Source organism: Taudactylus pleione, unplaced genomic scaffold, assembly GCF_031769625.1.
Source record: "Taudactylus pleione unplaced genomic scaffold, aTauple2 ptg000862l, whole genome shotgun sequence".
Lineage (NCBI taxonomy): Eukaryota > Metazoa > Chordata > Amphibia > Anura > Myobatrachidae > Taudactylus > Taudactylus pleione.
The window spans coordinates 778,567-802,487 of record NW_028285264.1 but is presented as its reverse complement, the minus strand read 5'-3'; positions in this window follow the sequence as shown (position 1 = coordinate 802,487).

Genomic DNA, 23,921 nt, shown 5'->3' with positions numbered 1-23,921 from the left:
CGGAGGTGCAGGATGTAATAGACATCGATTCAGCCGGAGGTGCGGGATGTAATAGAGATCGAGTCTGCCGGAGGTGCGGGATGTAATAGACATCGACTCTGCCCGAGGTGCGGGATGTAATAGACATCGCCTCTGCCGGAGGTTCGGGATGCAATAGAGATATAGAGTCTGCCGGAGGTGCGAGATGTAATAGAGATATAGAGTTTGCCGGAGGTGCGGGATGTAATAGAAATATAGAGACTGCCGGAGGTGCGGGATGCAATAGAGATCGGAGGTGCGGGATGCAATAGAGATAGAGAGTGCCGGAGGTGCGGGATGTAATAGAGATCGAGTCTGCCGGAGGTGCGGGATGCAATAGAGATCGAGTCTGCCGGAGGTGCGGGATGTAATAGAGATGGAGTCTGCTGGAGGTGTGGGGTGTAATAGAGATGGAGTCTGCCAAAGATGCGGGATGTAATAGAGATGGAGTCTGCCGGAGGTGCAGGATGTAATAGAGATGGAGTCTGCCGGAGGTGTGGGATATATTAGAGATCGGAGGTGCGGGATGTAATAGACATCGATTCTGCCGGAGGTTCGGGATGTAATAGAGATCGAGTCTGCCGGAGGTGCGGGATGTAATAGAGATCGAGTCAGCCGGAGGTTCGGGATGTAATAGAGATGGAGTCAGCCAGAGGTGAGGGATATAATAGAGATGGAGTCTGCCGGAGGTGCAGGATGCAATAGAGATGGAGTCTGCTGGAGGTGTGGGGTGTAATAGAGATGGAGTCTGCCAAAGATGCGGGATGTAATAGAGATGGAGTCTGCCGGAGGTGCGGGATGTAATAGAGATGGAGTCTGCCGGAGGTGCGGGATGCAATAGAGATTGGAGGTGCGGGATGCAATAGAGATCGGAGGTGCTGGATGTAATAGAGATGGAGTCTGCCGGAGGTGCAGGATGCAATAGAGATGGATTCTGCCAAAGATGCGGGATGTAATAGAGATGGAGTCTGCCGGAGGTGGGGGATGTAATAGAGATCGTGTCTGCCAGAGGTGCGGGATGTAATAGAGATCGTGTCTGCCGGAGGTGCGGGATGTAATAGAGAGCGAGTCTGCTGGAGGTGCAGGATGTAATAGAGATGGAGTCTGCCGGAGGTGCGGGATGTAATAGAGATAGAGTCTGCCGGAGGTGAGGGGTGTAATAGAGATGGAGACTGGCGCAGGTGCGGAATGTAGTAGAGATCGTGTCTGCCGGAGGTGCGGGATGTAATAGAGAGCGAGTCTGCTGGAGGTGCGGGATGTAATAGAGATCGAGTCTGCTGGAGATGCAGGATGTAATAGAGATCGACTCTGCGGGAGGTGCGGGATGTAATAGAGATTGAGTCTGCCGAAGGTGCGGGATGTAATAGAGATCGAGTCTGCCGGAGGTGCAGGATGTAATAGACATCGATTCTGCCGGAGGTGCGGGATGTAATAGAGATCGAGTCTGCCCTAGGTGCGGGATGTAATAGACATCGACTCTGCCGGAGGTGCGGGATGTAATAGACATCGCCTCTGCCGGAGGTGCGGGATGTAATAGAGATCGAGTCTGCCGGAGGTGCGGGATGCAATAGAGATCGAGTCTGCCGGAGGTGCGGGATGTAATAGAGATGGAGTCTGCTGGAGGTGTGGGGTGTAATAGAGATGGAGTCTGCCAAAGATGCGGGATGTAATAGAGATGGAGTCTGCCGGAGGTGGGGGATGTAATAGAGATCGTGTCTGCCAGAGGTGCGGGATGTAATAGAGAGCGAGTATGCCGGAGGTGCGGGATGTAATAGAGAGTGAGTCTGCCGGAGGTTCGGGATGTAATAGAGAGCGAGTCTGCCGGAGGTGCAGGATGTAATAGAGAGTGAGTCTGCCGGAGGTTCGGGATGTAATAGAGAGCGTGTCTGCCGGAAGTGCGGGATGTAATAGAGATCGAGTCTGCCGGAGGTGCAGGATGTAATAGAGATATAGAGTCTGTCAGGGGTGCGGGATGTAATAGAGATGGAGTCTGCCGGAGGTGCAGGATGTAATAGAGATCGAGTCTGCCGGAGGTGCGGGATGTAATAGAGATCAAGTCTGCGGGGGGTGCGGGATGTAATAGAGATCGAGTCTGCCGGAGGTGCGGGATGTAATAGTGATCGACTCTGCGGGAGGTGCGGGATGTAATAGAGATTGAGTCTGCAGGAGGAGCAGGATGTAATAGACATCGATTCTGCCACAGGTGTGGAATGTAATAGAGATAGAGTCTGCCGGAGGTGCGGGATGCAATAGAGAGCGAGTCTGCCTGAGGTGCGGGATGTAATAGAGATCGTGTCTGCCGGAGGTACGGGATGTAATAGAGATCGTGTCTGCCAGAGGGGCGGGATGTAATAGAGAACGAGTCTGCCTGAGGTGCGGGATGTAATAGAGATCGTGTCTGCCGGAGGTGCGGGATGTAATAGAGAGCGAGTCTGCTGGAGGTGCGGGATGTAATAGAGATGGAGTCTGCCAAAGATGCGGGATGTAATAGAGATGGAGTCTGCTGAAGGTGCAGGATGTAATAGTGATGGAGTCTGCCGGAGGTGCGGGATGTAATAGAGATAGAGTCTGCCGGAGGTGAGGGGTGTAATAGAGATGGAGACTGGCGCAGGTACGGAATGTAGTAGAGATCGTGTCTGCCGGAGGTGCGGGATGTATTAGAGAGCGAGTCTGCTGGAGGTGCGGGATGTAATAGAGATCGAGTCTGCCGGAGATGCAGGATGTAATAGAGATCGACTCTGCGGGAGGTGCGGGATGTAATAGAGATTGAGTCTGCCGGAGGTGCGGGATGTAATAGAGATCGAGTCTGCCGGAGGTGCAGGATGTAATAGACATCGATTCTGCCGGAGGTGCGGGATGTAATAGAGATCGAGTCTGCCCTAGGTGCGGGATGTAATAGACATCGACTCTGCCGGAGGTGTGGGATGTAATAGACATCGCCTCTGCCGGAGGTGCGGGAAGTAATAGAGATCGAGTCTGCCGGAGGTGCGGGATGCAATAGAGATCGAGTCTGCTGGAGGTGCGTGATGTAATAGAGATGGAGTCTGCTGGAGGTGTGGGGTGTAATAGAGATGGAGTCTGCCAAAGATGCGGGATGTAATAGAGATGGAGTCTGCCGGAGGTGGGGGATGTAATAGAGATCGTGTCTGCCAGAGGTGCGGGATGTAATAGAGAACGAGTCTGCCTGAGGTGCGGGATGTAATAGAGATCGTGTCTGCCGGAGGTGCGGGATGTAATAGAGAGCGAGTCTGCCGGATGTGCTGGATGTAATAGAGATGGAGTCTGCCAAAGATGCGGGATGTAATAAAGATGGAGTCTGCTGGAGGTGCAGGATGTAATAGAGATGGAGTCTGCCGGAGGTGCGGGATGTAATAGAGATAGAGTCTGCCGGAGGTGAGGGGTGTAATAGAGATGGAGACTGGCGCAGGTGTGGAATGTAATAGAGATCGTGTCAGCCGGAGGTGCAGATTGTAATAGAGAGCGAGTCTGCTGGAGGTGCGGGATGTAATAGAGATCGAGTCTGCCGGAGGTGCAGGATGTAATAGAGATCGACTCTGCGGGAGGTGCGGGATGTAATAGAGATTGAGTCTGCCGGAGGTGCGGGATGTAATAGAGATCGAGTCTGCCGGAGGTGCAGGATGTAATAGACATCGATTCAGCCGGAGGTGCGGGATGTAATAGAGATCGAGTCTGCCGGAGGTGCGGGATGTAATAGACATCGACTCTGCCCGAGGTGCGGGATGTAATAGACATCGCCTCTGCCGGAGGTTCGGGATGCAATAGAGATATAGAGTCTGCCGGAGGTGCGAGATGTAATAGAGATATAGAGTTTGCCGGAGGTGCGGGATGTAATAGAAATATAGAGACTGCCGTAGGTGCGGGATGCAATAGAGATCGGAGGTGCGGGATGTAATAGAGATAGAGAGTGCCGGAGGTGCGGGATGTAATAGAGATCGAGTCTGCCGGAGGTGCGGGATGCAATAGAGATCGAGTCTGCCGGATGTGCGGGATGTAATAGAGATGGAGTCTGCTGGAGGTGTGGGGTGTAATAGAGATGGAGTCTGCCAAAGATGCGGGATGTAATAGAGATGGAGTCTGCCGGAGGTGCGGGATGTAATAGAGATGGAGTCTGCCGGAGGTGTGGGATATATTAGAGATCGGAGGTGCGGGATGTAATAGACATCGATTATGCCGTAGGTTCGGGATGTAATAGAGATCGAGTCTGCCGGAGGTGCGGGATGTAATAGAGATCGAGTCAGCCGGAGGTTCGGGATGTAATAGAGATGGAGTCAGCCAGAGGTGAGGGATATAATAGAGATGGAGTCTGCCGGAGGTGCAGGATGCAATAGAGATGGAGTCTGCTGGAGGTGTGGGGTGTAATAGAGATGGAGTCTGCCAAAGATGCGGGATGTAATAGAGATGGAGTCTGCCGGAGGTGCGGGATGTAATAGAGATGGAGTCTGCCGGAGGTGCGGGATGCAATAGAGATTGGAGGTGCGGGATGCAATAGAGATCGGAGGTGCTGGATGTAATAGAGATGGAGTCTGCCGGAGGTGCAGGATGCAATAGAGATGGAGTCTGCCATAGATGCGGGATGTAATAGAGATGGAGTCTGCTGGAGGTGCAGGATGTAATAGAGATGGAGTCTTCCGGAGGTGCGGGATGTAATAGAGATAAAGTCTGCCGGAGGTGAGGGGTGTAATAGAGATGGAGACTGGCGCAGGTGCGGAATGTAATAGAGATCGTGTCTGCCGGAGGTGCGGGATGTAATAGAGAGCGAGTCTGCTGGAGGTGCGGGATGTAATAGAGATCGAGTCTGCCGGAGGTGCAGGATGTAATAGAGATCGACTCTGCGGGAGGTGCGGGATGTAATAGAGATTGAGTCTGCCGGAGGTGCGGGATGTAATAGAGATCGAGTCTGCCGGAGGTTCAGGATGTAATAGACATCGATTCTGCCGGAGGTGCGGGATGTAATAGAGATCGAGTCTGCCGGAGGTGCGGGATGTAATAGACATCGCCTCTGCCGGAGGTGCGGGATGTAATAGAGATATAGAGTCTGCCGGAGGTGCGAGATGTAATAGAGATATAGAGTCTGCCGGAGGTGCGGGATGTAATAGAAATATAGAGTCTGCCGGAGGTGCGGGATGCAATAGAGATCGGAGGTGCGGGATGTAATAGAGATAGAAAGTGCCGGAGGTGCGGGATGTAATAGAGATAGAGTCTGCCGGAGGTGCGGGATGCAATAGAGATTGAGTCTGCCGGAGGTGCGGGATGTAATAGAGATGGAGTCTGCTGGAGGTGTGGGGTGTAATAGAGATGGAGTCTGCCAAAGATGCGGGATGTAATAGAGATGGAGTCTGCCGGAGGTGCGGGATGTAATAGAGATGGAGTCTGCCGGAGGTGCAGGATGCAATAGAGATTGGAGGTGCGGGATGCAATAGAGATCGGAGGTGCTGGATGTAATAGATATGGAGTCTCCCGGAGGTGCAGGATGCAATAGAGATGGAGTCTGCTGTAGTTGTGGGGTGTAATAGAGATGGAGTCTGCCAAAGATGCGGGATGTAATAGAGATGGAGTCTGCAGGAGGTGCGGGATGCAATAAAGATCGGAGGTGCGGAATGTAATAGACATCGATTCTGCCAGAGGTGCGGGATGTAATAGAGATGGAGTCTGCCGCAGGTGTGGGATATAATAGAGATGGAGTCTGCCGGAGGTGCGGGATGTAATAGAGATCGTTTCTGCTGGAGGTGCGGGATGTAATAGAGAACGAGTCTGCCGGAGGTGCGGGATGTAATAGAGAGCGAGTCTGCCGGAGGTGCGGGATGTAATAGAGATGGAGTCTGCCGGAGGTGCGGGATGTAATAGAGATCATGTCTGCCGGAGGTGAGGGATATAATAGAGAGTGAGTCTGCCTGAGGTGCGGGATGTAATAGAGATCGTGTCTGCCGGAGGTGCGGGATGTAATAGAGAGTGAGTCTGCCAGAGGTGCGGGATGTAATAGAGATGGAGTCTGCCGGAGGTACGGGATGTAATAGAGATCGTGTCTGCAAGAGGTGCGGGATGTAATAGAGAACGAATCTGCCTGAGGTGCGGGATGTAATAGAGATCGAGTCTGCCGGAGGAACGGGATGTAATAGAGAGCGAGTCTGCCGGAGGTGCGGGATGTAATAGAGATGGAGTCTGCCAAAGATGCGGGATGTAATAGAGATGGAGTCTGCTGGAGGTGCAGGATGTAATAGAGATGGAGTCTGCCGGAGTTGCGGGATGTAATAGATATAGAGTCTGCCGGAGGTGAGGGGTGTAATAGAGATGGAGTCTGCCGGAGGTGCGGGATGTAATAGAGATGGAGTCTGCCGGAGGTGTGGGATATATTAGAGATCGGAGGTGCGGGATGTAATAGACATCGATTCTGCCGGAGGTTCGGGATGTAATAGAGATTGAGTCTGCCGGAGGTGCGGGATGTAATAGAGATGGAGTCAGCCAGAGGTGAGGGATATAATAGAGATGGAGTCTGCCGGAGGTGCAGGATGCAATAGAGATGGAGTCTGCTGGAGGTGTGGGGTGTAATAGAGATGGAGTCTGCCAAAGATGCGGGATGTAATAGAGATGGAGTCTGCCGGAGGTGCGGGATGTAATAGAGATGGAGTCTGCAGGAGGTGCGGGATGCAATAGAGATCGGAGGTGCGCGATGCAATAGAGATCGGAGGTGCGGAATGTAATAGACATCGATTCTGCCGGAGGTGCGGGATGTAATAGAGATCGAGTCTGCCAGAGGTGCGGGATGTAATAGAGATGGAGTCTGCCGCAGGTGTGGGATATAATAGAGATGGAGTCTGCCGGAGGTGCGGGATGTAATTGAGATCGTTTCTGCTGGAGGTGCGGGATGTAATAGAGAACGAGTCTGCCTGAGGTGCGGGATGTAATAGAGATCGTGTCTGCCGGAGGTGCGGGATGTAATAGAGAGCGAGTCTGCCAGAGGTGCGGGATGTAATAGAGATGGAGTCTGCCAAAGATGCGGGATGTAATAGAGACGGAGTCTGCCAAAGATGCGGGATGTAATAGAGATGGAGTCTGCCGGAGGTGCGGGATGTAATAGAGATCATGTCTGCCGGAGGTGAGGGATATAATAGTGAGTGAGTCTGCCTGAGGTGCGGGATGTAATAGAGATCGTGTCTGCCGGAGGTGCGGGATGTAATAGAGAGCGAGTCTGCCAGAGGTGCGGGATGTAATAGAGATGGAGTCTGCCGGAGGTACGGGATGTAATAGAGATCGTGTCTGCAAGAGGTGCGGGATGTAATAGAGAACGAGTCTGCCTGAGGTGCGGGATGTAATAGAGATCGAGTCTGCTGGAGGAGCGGGATGTAATAGAGAGCGAGTCTGCCGGAGGTGCGGGATGTAATAGAGATGGAGTCTGCCAAAGATGCGGGATGTAATAGAGATGGAGTCTGCTGGAGGTGCAGGATGTAATAGAGATGGAGTCTGCCGGAGGTGCGGGATGTAATAGATATAGAGTCTGCCGGAGGTGAGGGGTGTAATAGAGATGGAGACTGCCGCAGGTGCGGAATGTAATAGAGAGCGAGGCTGCCGAAGGTGCGGGATGTAATAGAGAGCGAGTCTGCCGGAGGTGCGGGATGTAATAGAGGATCGGGTCTGCCGGAGGTGCAGGATGTAATAGAGATGGAGTCTGCCAAAGATGCGGGATGTAATAGAGATAGAGTCTGCCGGAGGTGCGGGATGCAATAGAGAGCGAGTCTGCCTGAGGTGCAGGATGTAATAGAGATCGTGTCTGCCGGAGGTGCGGGATGTAATAGAGAGCGAGTCTGCTGGAGGTGCGGGATGTAATAGAGATGGAGTCTGCCAGAGGTGCGCGATGTAATAGAGATCGTGTCTGCCGGAGGTGCGGGATGTAACAGAGAACGAGTCTGCCTGAGGTGCGGGATGTAATAGAGATCGTGTCTGCCGGAGGTGCGGGATGTAATAGAGAATGAGTCTGCCGGAGGTGAGGGATGTAATAGAGATGGAGTCTGCCAAAGATGCGGGATGTAATAGAGATGGAGTCTGCTGGAGGTGCAGGATGTAATAGAGATGGAGTCTGCCGGAGGTGCGGGATGTAATAGAGAGCGAGTCTGCCGGAGGTGCGGGATGTAATAGAGATGGAGTCTGCCGGAGGTACGGGATGTAATAGAGATCGTGTCTGCTGGAGGTGCGGGATGTAATAGAGAGCGAGTCTGCCAGAGGTGCGGGATGTAATAGAGATGGAGTCTGCCGGAGGTACGGGATGTAATAGAGATCGTGTCTGCAAGAGGTGCGGGATGTAATAGAGAACGAGTCTGCCTGAGGTGCGGGATGTAATAGAGATCGTGTCTGCCGGAGGTGCGGGATGTAATAGAGAGCGAGTCTGCCGGATGTGCTGGATGTAATAGAGATGGAGTCTGCCAAAGATGCGGGATGTAATAAAGATGGAGTCTGCTGGAGGTGCAGGATGTAATAGAGATGGAGTCTGCCGGAGGTGCGGGATGTAATAGAGATAGAGTCTGCCGGAGGTGAGGGGTGTAATAGAGATGGAGACTGGCGCAGGTGCGGAATGTAATAGAGATCGTGTCAGCCGGAGGTGCAGATTGTAATAGAGAGCGAGTCTGCTGGAGGTGCGGGATGTAATAGAGATCGAGTCTGCCGGAGGTGCAGGATGTAATAGAGATCGACTCTGCGGGAGGTGCGGGATGTAATAGAGATTGAGTCTGCCGGAGGTGCGGGATGTAATAGAGATCGAGTCTGCCGGAGGTGCAGGATGTAATAGACATCGATTCAGCCGGAGGTGCGGGATGTAATAGAGATCGAGTCTGCCGGAGGTGCGGGATGTAATAGACATCGACTCTGCCCGAGGTGCGGGATGTAATAGACATCGCCTCTGCCGGAGGTTCGGGATGCAATAGAGATATAGAGTCTGCCGGAGGTGCGAGATGTAATAGAGATATAGAGTTTGCCGGAGGTGCGGGATGTAATAGAAATATAGAGACTGCCGTAGGTGCGGGATGCAATAGAGATCGGAGGTGCGGGATGTAATAGAGATAGAGAGTGCTGGAGGTGCGGGATGTAATAGAGATCGAGTCTGCCGGAGGTGCGGGATGCAATAGAGATCGAGTCTGCCGGAGGTGCGGGATGTAATAGAGATGGAGTCTGCTGGAGGTGTGGGGTGTAATAGAGATGGAGTCTGCCAAAGATGCGGGATGTAATAGAGATGGAGTCTGCCGGAGGTGCGGGATGTAATAGAGATGGAGTCTGCCGGAGGTGTGGGATATATTAGAGATCGGAGGTGCGGGATGTAATAGACATCGATTATGCCGTAGGTTCGGGATGTAATAGAGATCGAGTCTGCCGGAGGTGCGGGATGTAATAGAGATCGAGTCAGCCGGAGGTTCGGGATGTAATAGAGATGGAGTCAGCCAGAGGTGAGGGATATAATAGAGATGGAGTCTGCCGGAGGTGCAGGATGCAATAGAGATGGAGTCTGCTGGAGGTGTGGGGTGTAATAGGGATGGAGTCTGCCAAAGATGCGGGATGTAATAGAGATGGAGTCTGCCGGAGGTGCGGGATGTAATAGAGATGGAGTCTGCCGGAGGTGCGGGATGCAATAGAGATTGGAGGTGCGGGATGCAATAGAGATCGGAGGTGCTGGATGTAATAGAGATGGAGTCTGCCGGAGGTGCAGGATGCAATAGAGATGGAGTCTGCCATAGATGCGGGATGTAATAGAGATGGAGTCTGCTGGAGGTGCAGGATGTAATAGAGATGGAGTCTTCCGGAGGTGCGGGATGTAATAGAGATAAAGTCTGCCGGAGGTGAGGGGTGTAATAGAGATGGAGACTGGCGCAGGTGCGGAATGTAATAGAGATCGTGTCTGCCGGAGGTGCGGGATGTAATAGAGAGCGAGTCTGCTGGAGGTGCGGGATGTAATAGAGATCGAGTCTGCCGGAGGTGCAGGATGTAATAGAGATCGACTCTGCGGGAGGTGCGGGATGTAATAGAGATTGAGTCTGCCGGAGGTGCGGGATGTAATAGAGATCGAGTCTGCCGGAGGTTCAGGATGTAATAGACATCGATTCTGCCGGAGGTGCGGGATGTAATAGAGATCGAGTCTGCCGGAGGTGCGGGATGTAATAGACATCGCCTCTGCCGGAGGTGCGGGATGTAATAGAGATATAGAGTCTGCCGGAGGTGCGAGATGTAATAGAGATATAGAGTCTGCCGGAGGTGCGGGATGTAATAGAAATATAGAGTCTGCCGGAGGTGCGGGATGCAATAGAGATCGGAGGTGCGGGATGTAATAGAGATAGAAAGTGCCGGAGGTGCGGGATGTAATAGAGATAGAGTCTGCCGGAGGTGCGGGATGCAATAGAGATTGAGTCTGCCGGAGGTGCGGGATGTAATAGAGATGGAGTCTGCTGGAGGTGTGGGGTGTAATAGAGATGGAGTCTGCCAAAGATGCGGGATGTAATAGAGATGGAGTCTGCCGGAGGTGCGGGATGTAATAGAGATGGAGTCTGCCGGAGGTGCAGGATGCAATAGAGATTGGAGGTGCGGGATGCAATAGAGATCGGAGGTGCTGGATGTAATAGATATGGAGTCTCCCGGAGGTGCAGGATGCAATAGAGATGGAGTCTGCTGTAGTTGTGGGGTGTAATAGAGATGGAGTCTGCCAAAGATGCGGGATGTAATAGAGATGGAGTCTGCAGGAGGTGCGGGATGCAATAAAGATCGGAGGTGCGGAATGTAATAGACATCGATTCTGCCAGAGGTGCGGGATGTAATAGAGATGGAGTCTGCCGCAGGTGTGGGATATAATAGAGATGGAGTCTGCCGGAGGTGCGGGATGTAATAGAGATCGTTTCTGCTGGAGGTGCGGGATGTAATAGAGAACGAGTCTGCCGGAGGTGCGGGATGTAATAGAGAGCGAGTCTGCCGGAGGTGCGGGATGTAATAGAGATGGAGTCTGCCGGAGGTGCGGGATGTAATAGAGATCATGTCTGCCGGAGGTGAGGGATATAATAGAGAGTGAGTCTGCCTGAGGTGCGGGATGTAATAGAGATCGTGTCTGCCGGAGGTGCGGGATGTAATAGAGAGCGAGTCTGCCAGAGGTGCGGGATGTAATAGAGATGGAGTCTGCCGGAGGTACGGGATGTAATAGAGATCGTGTCTGCAAGAGGTGCGGGATGTAATAGAGAACGAATCTGCCTGAGGTGCGGGATGTAATAGAGATCGAGTCTGCCGGAGGAACGGGATGTAATAGAGAGCGAGTCTGCCGGAGGTGCGGGATGTAATAGAGATGGAGTCTGCCAAAGATGCGGGATGTAATAGAGATGGAGTCTGCTGGAGGTGCAGGATGTAATAGAGATGGAGTCTGCCGGAGTTGCGGGATGTAATAGATATAGAGTCTGCCGGAGGTGAGGGGTGTAATAGAGATGGAGTCTGCCGGAGGTGCGGGATGTAATAGAGATGGAGTCTGCCGGAGGTGTGGGATATATTAGAGATCGGAGGTGCGGGATGTAATAGACATCGATTCTGCCGGAGGTTCGGGATGTAATAGAGATTGAGTCTGCCGGAGGTGCGGGATGTAATAGAGATGGAGTCAGCCAGAGGTGAGGGATATAATAGAGATGGAGTCTGCCGGAGGTGCAGGATGCAATAGAGATGGAGTCTGCTGGAGGTGTGGGGTGTAATAGAGATGGAGTCTGCCAAAGATGCGGGATGTAATAGAGATGGAGTCTGCCGGAGGTGCGGGATGTAATAGAGATGGAGTCTGCAGGAGGTGCGGGATGCAATAGAGATCGGAGGTGCGCGATGCAATAGAGATCGGAGGTGCGGAATGTAATAGACATCGATTCTGCCGGAGGTGCGGGATGTAATAGAGATCGAGTCTGCCAGAGGTGCGGGATGTAATAGAGATGGAGTCTGCCGCAGGTGTGGGATATAATAGAGATGGAGTCTGCCGGAGGTGCGGGATGTAATTGAGATCGTTTCTGCTGGAGGTGCGGGATGTAATAGAGAACGAGTCTGCCTGAGGTGCGGGATGTAATAGAGATCGTGTCTGCCGGAGGTGCGGGATGTAATAGAGAGCGAGTCTGCCAGAGGTGCGGGATGTAATAGAGATGGAGTCTGCCAAAGATGCGGGATGTAATAGAGACGGAGTCTGCCAAAGATGCGGGATGTAATAGAGATGGAGTCTGCCGGAGGTGCGGGATGTAATAGAGATCATGTCTGCCGGAGGTGAGGGATATAATAGTGAGTGAGTCTGCCTGAGGTGCGGGATGTAATAGAGATCGTGTCTGCCGGAGGTGCGGGATGTAATAGAGAGCGAGTCTGCCAGAGGTGCGGGATGTAATAGAGATGGAGTCTGCCGGAGGTACGGGATGTAATAGAGATCGTGTCTGCAAGAGGTGCGGGATGTAATAGAGAACGAGTCTGCCTGAGGTGCGGGATGTAATAGAGATCGAGTCTGCCGGAGGAGCGGGATGTAATAGAGAGCGAGTCTGCCGGAGGTGCGGGATGTAATAGAGATGGAGTCTGCCAAAGATGCGGGATGTAATAGAGATGGAGTCTGCTGGAGGTGCAGGATGTAATAGAGATGGAGTCTGCCGGAGGTGCGGGATGTAATAGATATAGAGTCTGCCGGAGGTGAGGGGTGTAATAGAGATGGAGACTGCCGCAGTTGCGGAATGTAATAGAGAGCGAGGCTGCCGAAGGTGCGGGATGTAATAGAGAGCGAGTCTGCCGGAGGTGCGGGATGTAATAGAGGATCGGGTCTGCCGGAGGTGCAGGATGTAATAGAGATGGAGTCTGCCAAAGATGCGGGATGTAATAGAGATAGAGTCTGCCGGAGGTGCGGGATGCAATAGAGAGCGAGTCTGCCTGAGGTGCAGGATGTAATAGAGATCGTGTCTGCCGGAGGTGCGGGATGTAATAGAGAGCGAGTCTGCTGGAGGTGCGGGATGTAATAGAGATGGAGTCTGCCAGAGGTGCGCGATGTAATAGAGATCGTGTCTGCCGGAGGTGCGGGATGTAACAGAGAACGAGTCTGCCTGAGGTGCGGGATGTAATAGAGATCGTGTCTGCCGGAGGTGCGGGATGTAATAGAGAATGAGTCTGCCGGAGGTGAGGGATGTAATAGAGATGGAGTCTGCCAAAGATGCGGGATGTAATAGAGATGGAGTCTGCTGGAGGTGCAGGATGTAATAGAGATGGAGTCTGCCGGAGGTGCGGGATGTAATAGAGAGCGAGTCTGCCGGAGGTGCGGGATGTAATAGAGATGGAGTCTGCCGGAGGTACGGGATGTAATAGAGATCGTGTCTGCTGGAGGTGCGGGATGTAATAGAGAACGAGTCTGCCTGAGGTGCGGGATGTAATAGAGATCGTGTCTGCCGGAGGTGCGGGATGTAATAGAGAGCGAGTCTGCCGGAGGTGCGGGATGTAATAGAGATGGAGTCTGCCAAAGATGCGGGATGTAATAGAGATGGAGTCTGCTGGAGGTGCAGGATGTAATAGAGATTGAGTCTGCCGGAGGTGCGGGATGTAATAGAGATAGAATCTGCCAGAGGTGAGGGGTGTAATAGAGATGGAGACTGGCGCAGGTGCAGAATGTAATAGAGAACGAGTCTGCCTGAGGTGCGGGATGTAATAGAGATCGTGTCTGCCGGAGGTGCGGGATGTTATAGAGAGCGAGTCTGCCGGAGGTGCGGGATGTAATAGAGATGGAGTCTGCCAAAGATGCGGTTTGTAATAGAGATAGAGTCTGCCGGAGGTGCGGGATGCAATAGAGAGCGAGTCTGCCTGAGGTGCGGGATGTAATAGAGATCGTGTCTGCCGGAGGTGCGGGATGTAATAGAGAGCGAGTCTGCTGGAGGTGCGGGATGTAATAGAGATGGAGTCTGCCGGAGGTGCGCGATGTAATAGAGATCGTGTCTGCCGGAGGTGCGGGATGTAATAGAGAGCGAGTCTGCCGGAGGTGCGGGATGTAATAGAGATGGAGTCTGCCAAAGATGCGGTATGTAATAGAGATGGAGTCTGCCGGAGGTGCGGGATGTAATAGAGATGGAGTCTGCCGGAGGTGCGGGATGCAAAAGAGATTGGAGGTGCGGGATGCAATAGAGATCGGAGGTGCTGGATGTAATAGAGATGGAGTCTGCCGGAGGTGCAGGATGCAATAGAGATGGAGTCTGCTGTAGTTGTGGGGTGTAATAGAGATGGAGTCTGCCAAAGATGCGGGATGTAATAGAGATGGAGTCTGCAGGAGGTGCGGGATGCAATAGAGATCGGAGGTGCGGAATGTAATAGACATCGATTCTGCCAGAGGTGCGGGATGTAATAGAGATCGAGTCTAGCAGAGGTGCGGGATGTAATAGAGATGGAGTCTGCCGCAGGTGTGGGATATAATAGAGATGGAGTCTGCCGGAGGTGCGGGATGTAATAGAGATCGTTTCTGCTGGAGGTGCGGGATGTAATAGAGAACGAGTCTGCCGGAGGTGCGGGATGTAATAGAGAGCGAGTATGCCGGAGGTGCAGGATGTAATAGAGATGGAGTCTGCTAAAGATGCGGGATGTAATAGAGATGGAGTCTGCCGGAGGTGCGGGATGTAATAGAGATCATGTCTGCCGGAGGTGAGGGATATAATAGAGAGTGAGTCTGCCTGAGGTGCGGGATGTAATAGAGATCGTGTCTGCCGGAGGTGCGGGATGTAATAGAGAGCGAGTCTGCCAGAGGTGCGGGATGTAATAGAGATGGAGTCTGCCGGAGGTACGGGATGTAATAGAGATCGTGTCTGCAAGAGGTGCGGGATGTAATAGAGAACGAGTCTGCCTGAGGTGCGGGATGTAATAGAGATCGAGTCTGCCGGAGGAACGGGATGTAATAGAGAGCGAGTCTGCCAGAGGTGCGGGATGTAATAGAGATGGAGTCTGCCAAAGATGCGGGATGTAATAGAGATGGAGTCTGCTGGAGGTGCAGGATGTAATAGAGATGGAGTCTGCCGGAGTTGCGGGATGTAATAGATATAGAGTCTGCAGGAGGTGAGGGGTGTAATAGAGATGGAGTCTGCCGGAGGTGCGGGATGTAATAGAGATGGAGTCTGCCGGAGGTGTGGGATATATTAGAGATCGGAGGTGCGGGATGTAATAGACATCGATTCTGCCGGAGGTTCGGGATGTAATAGAGATCGAGTCTGCCGGAGGTGCGGGATGTAATAGAGATGGAGTCAGCCAGAGGTGAGGGATATAATAGAGATGGAGTCTGCCGGAGGTGCAGGATGCAATAGAGATGGAGTCTGCTGGAGGTGTGGGGTGTAATAGAGATGGAGTCTGCCAAAGATGCGGGATGTAATAGAGATGGAGTCTGCCGGAGGTGCGGGATGTAATAGAGATGGAGTCTGCCGGAGGTGCGGGATGCAATAGAGATTGGAGGTGCGGGATGCAATAGAGATCGGAGGTGCTGGATGTAATAGAGATGGAGTCTGCCGGAGGTGCAGGATGCAATAGAGATGGAGTCTGCTGTAGTTGTGGGGTGTAATAGAGATGGAGTCTGCCAAAGATGCGGGATGTAATAGAGATGGAGTCTGCAGGAGGTGCGGGATGCAATAGAGATCGGAGGTGCGGGATGCAATAGAGATCGGAGGTGCGGAATGTAATAGACATCGATTCTGCCGGAGGTGCGGGATGTAATAGAGATCGAGTCTGCCAGAGGTGCGGGATGTAATAGAGATGGAGTCTGCCGCAGGTGTGGAATATAATAGAGATGGAGTCTGCCGGAGGTGCGGGATGTAATAGAGATCGTTTCTGCTGGAGGTGCGGGATGTAATAGAGAACGAGTCTGCCTGAGGTGCGGGATGTAATAGAGATAGTGACTGCCGGAGGTGCGGGATGTTATAGAGAGCGAGTATGCCGGAGGTGCGGGATGTAATAGAGACGGAGTCTGCCAAAGATGCGGGATGTAATAGAGATGGAGTCTGCCGGAGGTGCGGGATGTAATAGAGATCATGTCTGCCGGAGGTGAGGGATATAATAGTGAGTGAGTCTGCCTGAGGTGCGGGATGTAATAGAGATCGTGTCTGCCGGAGGTGCGGGATGTAATAGAGAGCGAGTCTGCCAGAGGTGCGGGATGTAATAGAGATGGAGTCTGCCGGAGGTACGGGATGTAATAGAGATTGTGTCTGCAAGAGGTGCGGGATGTAATAGAGAACGTGTCTGCCTGAGGTGCGGGATGTAATAGAGATCGAGTCTGCCGGAGGAGCGGGATGTAATAGAGAGCGAGTCTGCCGGAGGTGCGGGATGTAATAGAGATGGAGTCTGCCGGAGGTGCGGGATGCAATAGAGATTGGAGGTGCGGGATGCAATAGAGATCGGAGGTGCTGGATGTAATAGAGATGGAGTCTGCCGGAGGTGCAGGATGCAATAGAGATGGAGTCTGCTGTAGTTGTGGGGTGTAATAGAGATGGAGTCTGCCAAAGATGCGGGATGTAATAGAGATGGAGTCTGCAGGAGGTGCGGGATGCAATAGAGATCGGAGGTGCGGAATGTAATAGACATCGATTCTGCCAGAGGTGCGGGATGTAATAGAGATCGAGTCTGCCAGAGGTGCGGGATGTAATAGAGATGGAGTCTGCCGCAGGTGTGGGATATAATAGAGATGGAGTCTGCCGGAGGTGCGGGATGTAATAGAGATCGTTTCTGCTGGAGGTGCGGGATGTAATAGAGAACGAGTCTGCCGGAGGTGCGGGATGTAATAGAGAGCGAGTATGCCGGAGGTGCGGGATGTAATAGAGATGGAGTCTGCCAAAGATGCGGGATGTAATAGAGATGGAGTCTGCCGGAGGTGCGGGATGTAATAGAGATCATGTCTGCCGGAGGTGAGGGATATAATAGAGAGTGAGTCTGCCTGAGGTGCGGGATGTAATATAGATCGTGTCTGCCGGAGGTGCGGGATGTAATAGAGAGCGAGTCTGCCAGAGGTGCGGGATGTAATAGAGATGGAGTCTGCCGGAGGTACGGGATGTAATAGAGATCGTGTCTGCAAGAGGTGCGGGATGTAATAGAGAACGAGTCTGCCTGAGGTGCGGGATGTAATAGAGATCGAGTCTGCCGGAGGAACGGGATGTAATAGAGAGCGAGTCTGCCGGAGGTGCGGGATGTAATAGAGATGGAGTCTGCCAAAGATGCGGGATGTAATAGAGATGGAGTCTGCTGGAGGTGCAGGATGTAATAGAGATGGAGTCTGCCGGAGTTGCGGGATGTAATAGATATAGAGTCTGCCGGAGGTGAGGGGTGTAATAGAGATGGAGTCTGCCGGAGGTGCGGGATGTAATAGAGATGGAGTCTGCCGGAGGTGTGGGATATATTAGAGATCGGAGGTGCGGGATGTAATAGACATCGATTCTGCCGGAGGTTCGGGACGTAATAGAGATCGAGTCTGCCGGAGGTGCGGGATGTAATAGAGATGGAGTCAGCCAGAGGTGAGGGATATAATAGAGATGGAGTCTGCCGGAGGTGCAGGATGCAATAGAGATGGAGTCTGCTGGAGGTGTGGGGTGTAATAGAGATGGAGTCTGCCAAAGATGCGGGATGTAAAAGAGATGGAGTCTGCCGGACTTGCGGGATGTAATATAGATGGAGTCTGCCGGAGGTGCGGGATGCAATAGAGATTGGAGGTGCGGGATGCAATAGAGATCGGAGGTGCTGGATGTAATAGAGATGGAGTCTGCCGGAGGTGCAGGATGCAATAGAGATGGAGTCTGCTGTAGTTGTGGGGTGTAATAGAGATGGAGTCTGCCAAAGATGCGGGATGTAATAGAGATGGAGTCTGCAGGAGGTGCGGGATGCAATAGAGATCGGAGGTGCGGGATGCAATACAGATCGGAGGTGCGGAATGTAATAGACATCGATTCTGCCGGAGGTGCGGGATGTAATAGAGATCGAGTCTGCCAGAGGTGCCGGATGTAATAGAGATGGAGTCTGCCGGAGGTGCGGGATGCAATAGAGATTGGAGGTGCGGGATGCAATAGAGATCGGAGGTGCTGGATGTAATAGAGTTGGAGTCTGCCGGAGGTGCAGGATGCAATAGAGATGGAGTCTGCTGTAGTTGTGGGGTGTAATAGAGATGGAGTCTGCCAAAGATGCGGGATGTAATAGAGATGGAGTCTGCAGGAGGTGCGGGATGCAATAGAGATCGGAGGTGCGGAATGTAATAGACATCGATTCTGCCAGAGGTGCGGGATGTAATAGAGATCGAGTCTGCCAGAGGTGCGGTATGTAATAGAGATGGAGTCTGCCGGAGGTGCAGGATGCAATAGAGATGGAGTCTGCTGTAGTTGTGGGGTGTAATAGAGATGGAGTCTGCCAAAGATGCGGGATGTAATAGAGATGGAGTCTGCAGGAGGTGCAGGATGCAATAGAGATCGGAGGTGCGGAATGTAATAGACATCGATTCTGCCAGAGGTGCGGGATGTAATAGAGATCGAGTCTGCCAGAGGTGCGGGATGTAATAGAGATGGAGTCTGCCGCAGGTATGGGATATAATAGAGATGGAGTCTGCCGGAGGTGGGGGATGTAATAGAGATCGTTTCTGCTGGAGGTGCGGGATGTAATAGAGAACGAGTCTGCCTGAGGTGCGGGATGTAATAGAGATAGTGACTGCCGGAGGTGCGGAATGTAATAGAGAGCGAGGCTGCCGAAGGTGCGGGATGTAATAGAGAGCGAGTCTGCCGGAGGTGCGGGATGTAATAGAGGATCGGGTCTGCCGGAGGTGCAGGATGTAATAGAGATAGAGTCTGCCGGAGGTGCGGGATGCAATAGAGAGCGAGTCTGCCTGAGGTGCAGGATGTAATAGAGATCGTGTCTGCCGGAGGTGCGGGATGTAATAGAGAGCGAGTCTGCTGGAGGTGCGGGATGTAATAGAGATGGAGTCTGCCAGAGGTGCGCGATGTAATAGAGATCATGTCTGCCGGAGGTGCGGGATGTAACAGAGAACGAGTCTGCCTGAGGTGCGGGATGTAATAGAGATCGTGTCTGCCGGAGGTGCGGGATGTAATAGAGAATGAGTCTGCCGGAGGTGCGGGATGTAATAGAGATGGAGTCTGCCAAAGATGCGGGATGTAATAGAGATGGAGTCTGCTGGAGGTGCAGGATGTAATAGAGATGGAGTCTGCCGGAGGTGCGGGATGTAATAGAGAGCGAGTCTGCCGGAGGTGCGGGATGTAATAGAGATGGAGTCTGCCAAAGATGCGGGATGTAATAGAGATGGAGTCTGCTGGAGGTGCAGGATGTAATAGAGATTGAGTCTGCCGGAGGTGCGGGATGTAATAGAGATAGTGTCTGCCGGAGGTGAGGAGTGTAATAGAGATGGAGACTGGCGCAGGTGCAGAATGTAATAGAGAGCGAGGCTGCCGAAGGTGCGGGATGTAATAGAGAGCGAGTCTGCTGGAAGTGTGGGATGTAATAGAGATCGCGTCTGCCGGAGGTGCAGGATGTAATAGAGATGGAGTCTGCCAAAGATGCGGGATGTAATAGAGATAGAGTCTGCCGGAGGTGCGGGATGCAATAGAGAGCGAGTCTGCCTGAGGTGCGGGATGTAATAGAGATCGTGTGTGCCGGAGGTGCGGGATGTAATAGAGAGCGAGTCTGCTGGAGGTGCGGGATGTAATAGAGATGGAGTCTGCCGTAGGTGCGCGATGTAATAGAGATCGTGTCTGCCGGAGGTGCGGGATGTAATAGAGAACAAGTCTGCCTGAGGTGCGGGATGTAATAGAGATCGTGTCTGCCGGAGGTGCGGGATGTAATAGAGAGCGAGTCTGCCGGAGGTGCGGGATGTAATAGAGATGGAGTCTGCCAAAGATGCGGTATGTAATAGAGATGGAGTCTGCTGGAGGTGCAGGATGTAATAGAGATGGAGTCTGCCGGAGGTGCGGGATGTAATAGAGAGCGAGTCTGCCGGAGGTGCGGGATGTAATAGAGATAGAGTCTGCCGGAGGTGCGGGATGTAATAGAGATGGAGTCTGCCGGAGGTGTGGGATGTAATAGAGAGCGTGTCTGCTGGAGGTGCGGGATGTAATAGAGATCGAGTCTGCCGGAGGTGCGGGATGTAATAGAGATGGAGTCTGCCAAAGATGCGGGATGGAATAGAGATGGAGTCTGCCAAAGATGCGGGATGTAATAGAGAGTGAGTCTGCTGGAGGTGCGGGATGTAATAGAGATATAGAGTCTGCCGGAGGTGCTGGATGTAATAGAGATATAGAGTCTGCCGGGGGTGCGGGATGTAATAGAGATGGAGTCTGCCAGAGGTGCGGGATGTAATAGAGAGTGAGTCTGCCGGACGTTCAGGATGTAATAGAGAGCGAGTCTGCCTGAGGTGCGGGATGTAATAGAGATCGTGTCTGCCGGAGGTGCGGGATGTAATAGAGAGTGAGTCTGCCGGAGGTGCGGGATGTAATAGAGATGGAGTCTGCCAAAGATGCGGGATGTAATAGAGATGGAGTCTCCTGGAGGTGCAGGATGTAATAGAGATGGAGTCTGCCGGAGGTGCGGGATGTAATAGAGAGCGAGTCTGCCGGAGGTGCGGGATGTAATAGAGATGGAGTCTGCCGGAGGTTCGGGATGTAATAGAGATCGTGTCTGCCGGAGGTGCGGGATGTAATAGAGAACGAGTCTGCCTGAGGTGCGGGATGTAATAGAGATCGTGTCTGCCGGAGGTGCGGGATGTAATAGAGAGCGAGTCTGCCAGAGGTGCGGGATGTAATAGAGATGGAGTCTGCCAAAGATGCGGGATGTAATAGAGATGGAGTCTGCTGGAGGTGCAGGATGTAATAGAGATGGAGTCTGCCGGAGGTGCGGGATGTAATAGAGATAGAGTCTGCCGGAGGTGAGGGGTGTAATAGAGATGGAGACTGGCGCAGGTGCAGAATGTAATAGAGAGCGAGGCTGCCGAAGGTGCGGGATGTAATAGAGAGCGAGTCTGCCGGAAGTGCGGGATGTAATAGAGATCGGGTCTGCCGGAGGTGCAGGATGTAATAGAGATGGAGTCTGCCAAAGATGCGGGATGTAATAGAGATAGAGTCTGCCGGAGGTGCGGGATGCAATAGAGAGCGAGTCTGCCTGAGGTGCGGGATGTAATAGAGATCGTGTCTGCCGGAGGTGCGGGATGTAATAGAGAGCGAGTCTGCTGGAGGTGCTGGATGTAATAGAGATGGAGTCTGCCGGAGGTGCGCGATGTAATAGAGATCGTGTCTGCCGGAGGTGCGGGATGTAATAGAGAACAAGTCTGCCTGAGGTGCGGGATGTAATAGAGATCGTGTCTGCCGGAGGTGCGGGATGTAATAGAGAGCGAGTCTGCCGGAGGGGCGGGATGTAATAGAGATGGAGTCTGCCAAAGATGCGGGATGTAATAGAGATGGAGTCTGCTGGAGTTGCAGGATGTAATAGAGATGGAGTCTGCCGGAGGTGCGGGATGTAATTGAGAGCGAGTCTGCCGGAGGTGCGGGATGTAATAGAGATCGAGTCTGCCGGAGGTGCGGGATGTAATAGAGATGGAGTCTGCAGGAGGTGCGGGATGCAATAGAGATCGGAGGTGCGGAATGTAATAGACATCGATTCTGCCAGAGGTGCGGGATGTAATAGAGATCGAGTCTAGCAGAGGTGCGGGATGTAATAGAGATGGAGTCTGCCGCAGGTGTGGGATATAATAGAGATGGAGTCTGCCGGAGGTGCGGGATGTAATAGAGATCGTTTCTGCTGGAGGTGCGGGATGTAATAGAGAACGAGTCTGCCGGAGGTGCGGGATGTAATAGAGAGCGAGTATGCCGGAGGTGCGGGATGTAATAGAGATGGAGTCTGCTAAAGATGCGGGATGTAATAGAGATGGAGTCTGCCGGAGGTGCGGGATGTAATAGAGATCATGTCTGCCGGAGGTGAGGGATATAATAGAGAGTGAGTCTGCCTGAGGTGCGGGATGTAATAGAGATCGTGTCTGCCGGAGGTGCGGGATGTAATAGAGAGCGAGTCTGCCAGAGGTGCGGGATGTAATAGAGATGGAGTCTGCCGGAGGTACGGGATGTAATAGAGATCGTGTCTGCAAGAGGTGCGGGATGTAATAGAGATCGAGTCTGCCGGAGGAACGGGATGTAATAGAGAGCGAGTCTGCCAGAGGTGCGGGATGTAATAGAGATGGAGTCTGCCAAAGATGCGGGATGTAATAGAGATGGAGTCTGCTGGAGGTGCAGGATGTAATAGAGATGGAGTCTGCCGGAGTTGCGGGATGTAATAGATATAGAGTCTGCCGGAGGTGAGGGGTGTAATAGAGATGGAGTCTGCCGGAGGTGCGGGATGTAATAGAGATGGAGTCTGCCGGAGGTGTGGGATATATTAGAGATCGGAGGTGCGGGATGTAATAGACATCGATTCTGCCGGAGGTTCGGGATGTAATAGAGATCGAGTCTGCCGGAGGTGCGGGATGTAATAGAGATAGAGTCAGCCAGAGGTGAGGGATATAATAGAGATGGAGTCTGCCGGAGGTGCAGGATGCAATAGAGATGGAGTCTGCTGGAGGTGTGGGGTGTAATAGAGATGGAGTCTGCCAAAGATGCGGGATGTAATAGAGATGGAGTCTGCCGGAGGTGCGGGATGTAATAGAGATGGAGTCTGCCGGAGGTGCGGGATGCAATAGAGATTGGAGGTGCGGGATGCAATAGAGATCGGAGGTGCTGGATGTAATAGAGATGGAGTCTGCCGGAGGTGCAGGATGCAATAGAGATGGAGTCTGCTGTAGTTGTGGGGTGTAATAGAGATGGAGTCTGCCAAAGATGCGGGATGTAATAGAGATGGAGTCTGCAGGAGGTGCGGGATGCAATAGAGATCGGAGGTGCGGGATGCAATAGAGATCGGAGGTGCGGAATGTAATAGACATCGATTCTGCCGGAGGTGCGGGATGTAATAGAGATCGAGTCTGCCAGAGGTGCGGGATGTAATAGAGATGGAGTCTGCCGCAGGTGTGGAATATAATAGAGATGGAGTCTGCCGGAGGTGCGGGATGTAATAGAGATCGTTTCTGCTGGAGGTGCGGGATGTAATAGAGAACGAGTCTGCCTGAGGTGCGGGATGTAATAGAGATAGTGACTGCCGGAGGTGTGGGATGTTATAGAGAGCGAGTATGCCGGAGGTGCGGGATGTAATAGAGACGGAGTCTGCCAAAGATGCGGGATGTAATAGAGATGGAGTCTGCCAGAGGTGCGGGATGTAATAGAGATCATGTCTGCCGGAGGTGAGGGATATAATAGTGAGTGAGTCTGCCTGAGGTGCGGGATGTAATAGAGATCGTGTCTGCAGGAGGTGCGGGATGTAATAGAGAGCGAGTCTGCCAGAGGTGCGGGATGTAATAGAGATGGAGTCTGCCGGAGGTACGGGATGTAATAGAGATCGTGTCTGCAAGAGGTGCGGGATGTAATAGAGAACGTGTCTGCCTGAGGTGCGGGATGTAATAGAGATCGAGTCTTCCGGAGGAGCGGGATGTAATAGAGAGCGAGTCTGCCGGAGGTGCGGGATGTAATAGAGATGGAGTCTGCCGGAGGTGCGGGATGCAATAGAGATTGGAGGTGCGGGATGCAATAGAGATCGGAGGTGCTGGATGTAATAGAGATGGAGTCTGCCGGAGGTGCAGGATGCAATAGAGTTGGAGTCTACTGTAGTTGTGGGGTGTAATAGAGATGGAGTCTGCCAAAGATGTGGGATGTAATAGAGATGGAGTCTGCAGGAGGTGCGGGATGCAATAGAGATCGGAGGTGCGGAATGTAATAGACATCGATTCTGCCAGAGGTGCAGGATGTAATAGAGATCGAGTCTGCCAGAGGTGCGGGATGTAATAGAGATGGAGTCTG